This window comes from Apteryx rowi, unplaced genomic scaffold (assembly GCF_003343035.1).
Source record: "Apteryx rowi isolate R43461 unplaced genomic scaffold, aptRow1 scaffold_405, whole genome shotgun sequence".
Classification (NCBI taxonomy): domain Eukaryota; kingdom Metazoa; phylum Chordata; class Aves; order Apterygiformes; family Apterygidae; genus Apteryx; species Apteryx rowi.
The window spans coordinates 56,068-59,432 of record NW_020450580.1 but is presented as its reverse complement, the minus strand read 5'-3'; positions in this window follow the sequence as shown (position 1 = coordinate 59,432).

Below are 3,365 nucleotides of genomic sequence, written 5' to 3'. Positions count from 1 at the left end.
GACGCGAATAAAGAAGCATCCAAAAGAGTGCAGTGCTTTTTGCCCTCCCCTCGGGGTCTGGGAACACTCATCCTGTGGCAGCGTCTCCGGCTGGGTCTCACACGACCAGCCATCCAACTGCAGCGGCACTAGGTCCCCCAGAGTCCCCCAGGACACAAATATCAGTGAGCTCAGCTCTTCTAGGCCTGTTCAGACAAACCAATTCGGTACTTCAGATTGTGTTTCACAGACAGTAATTTCCCAGTGTATGTCTTCATGGTGGTCAAATCTTATGTGGGACAATTACGTTTATTATAGTAGTGCTTAGGGATGCACTACTGAGCTGGGGACTTGGGCTTTCGGAAGAGCATCCAGGCCTGGCCCAAAGACCTCTCAGTTCGGGGTGGCGTGCCCAGATGCTGAGGGCAAGCGCCCTTCACACTCAGCCAGGGAGCAGCTGGTGAGTTCACCCCCTTCAGTCCCTGCTCTCTGGCATCTCTACATTTGCACTTGCGCTGTTTTGTCACCGGCTAAATAGCACAAACTGCAGAGCACATAAAGAGGAGCACAGCTAAGCGGTGAAACTCCTCCAGGGAACATTTCTGGAAGCTCCTGAGCTAGATGATCCTGGGGCTTGGCTGGTACCCCACATTCACACACCCCACCACACCTACCTGCATACAGCTGTAGAAATGTCACTGCTGCTGGTCACGGGAGCACAGAAGTGGGGACTTTTTGGGGTAGGGAAAGGCCAGCTCAGATGTGAAGGTCAATCAAAATATGTGAGTCATCCTTCAACTGCTTCAAACCTCCCCACCCTTCAGTTTCCATTTTCACTTTTTTGACTGCTTTGCACAGCCTGGTTTCACTTGGAAATACACTCCCCAAATTCTGTCCCCTCTGAATTTCTGTGGCATTGGGGATGGTCCCAGCAGACCCTTTGTAAGACTTCTGCAAGGTGAGCGAAGGTGAGAAGCTTTGGCTCGGCAGCTGTGAATAAGTCTGATCGAGTCAACCAGTGATGAATCGGTTGCAGAAAACTTCCCAATTCAGCCAATTTAATGCTTGTAAGACTTTGCAGCAGTAAATCAAACAAGAAAAATAAATGCTGGCAAAAACAGGGATTCAGAGGAGACTGACTGTATTTTGCACATAACAGGATGGCTTTTGTCCAGCAAGCCAGGACTCCTCATGTGCTGCTATCAATCTCGACACAGATGGGCTGACAATACGTCAGCTCTGTGTTCCCAGCAGAAATTAAGTGTGATTCCTGCTCGTGACTGCACAAACTTACTGACAACTCTGTTCCCCTATTGGCCAAGCCTGCAGCAACCCCAAAATTGCAGTGTTTGTGCTGCAGATGTTCTGGCACTAATCCTGCCACTTCAGGACCCAACATCCCTCTTCCTCCTCCATCCCTTTCCCTTTCCCCCTGCAGTCTGCCCCTGGGGGTAACAACCAGCACTATACCATTTTATCTCCTGTGGAGGAGCCTGGATGTGGGTTTCCTCCTATTCCTTTCCCTTGCCTACTCATCCCATTAGCTTTCTTCTGAGCAACCACCTATGCTTCTGCCCCTTGGTTCAGCCATCAGGGAGAAGACAACATTGCAGAAGTTGGATTATAACCCCTGCGTATCTTTTAGCTTTGTGGATGACCCTTTTCATCTAACTTTGAATGGAAAAACTCTACTAGGTTCTCCTAAATGAAGAGGTCCAGCTTGTCTCAGAATAAATCCTCTTTTTTTCACAGAAGAGCAGAATCCTTCCACCAAACTGAATTATCCCCACTAATTATCTGAAGGCAAGAATGATGCTCGCTGCAGAAAGTCATGGTCTGCTATGCTCTCTCGCTAGGTGGGCCGTCAGCTGACTGCCTGCTAAGCGAAGAACTGCGGACACAGCGGAGGCTGCACTCTGCAGCTTCAAGGGCCCGTGACCGTGGCTGTGCAGGGGTGGTCAGCCTTGTGTGATAGGCACTAAGGAGGACCAGGCTTCATTATTTCAAATTTTATTGATATTTCATGTGGGGCTTCCAGAACAGACTCTGCCACTCCATACTAGACCCTGCCCCCTGCCAGAAAATTTTTTAAGGCATGTGTGCATGTTGACGGCTAGTACCTGAGCAACGTCCTTCTCTTCCCCGCAGCGCTCAGCCCTGCTGACCCCCTGCTAGCCTTTTCCCCACCAGCTCCCCATGGCTAAACGTGTAAACAAGAAGATGCATGGATGAGACAGGGAATGACGTGCATGAGCAAGCACGCTCTTCCAGCTACAAAGAATATGCTCCATCAGGTCTCCAGTGCCATGGAGCAGATGTCAAAGAGTGCTCCCAGCCCGTAGCCTCTGGAGCGCAAGCACCAACAGTTCAGGCAATGCCAAGAGGACAGAGTGAATCAACTTTGACTGGGAATGTCATCTCCCATGAATTCAGCCCTTCGATATATCCCTTCTCTGCCATTTCTCCTGCTTCTTCAGGGACTCTTCCTCTTGCTATTTTTAGTGCACGGCTGCTCACGTTATGTAACTAGACAAATTATGCTGCTTTTAAACAGGCCCTGGCTGTGACTATCCAGACATCAGCTAAAGGGAGCTGCATTACTGTAGTGACGAGAACTTCATAATTCAGCCAGAATAAGAGCAAGGCTGTACCCATGAGCTCCCCGATGCAGCATGGAGGAACGAACAAGGACTGTGCTGCCAACACGCAAGGGGAGGAACGCCGCCTGCAGCAAGACCGGCGACCGGGGGATCGGGCTTTTCGGAAGCACAACAGTTGCCCAGCTGTGCAATACTCTGCAAGTTAATTAATCCTCTGTGCTTCTTCTCTTTCCAAAGGAGATTTTATGCTGACCTACTTCTTCAAGGCGATGTGAAATTTGCAAAGTGCTTCAATGTCCCTGATGAGCAAGCGGCACCGAAAGTGCTAATTATTCCGGCTGTTCTCAGTACCCAAAACACCGTGGAGCACAGAGAGCAGCGAGCAAAAGGAGAACATTGCAGCTCAAGCCGGGCAGAGAACTGCTCCTGTGGAGAGGCCATTATTTCCAGCCTGGCGAGAGGCTCTTGCTTTTGGACAACAGCAATTCATGTGCTGTACAGACACACGAGGAGACGGCGTGGGCTGCGAGGCGGCAAGAGCGGCCGCGTGACGGCGCGGAAGGCTTGCCTCGTGCTGCTGGCAGAAGAGGCTGCGCAATGCTGCCTTGAGGCCTGTCGGCCCCAGGGCAGCGGGAACTCCCGCCGAGGCCCGCGGCCGTGCAGCCCCAGCTCTCCCGGTGCAAGGGCCAGGCAACATCTGCCCCTCGCATGTGGGCCTGGGGATCCCGTCGGCCCCCACAGCAGAGGGCAAGCGTGCAGGGCAGCTCCCGCTCAGGGCAAGGAGAG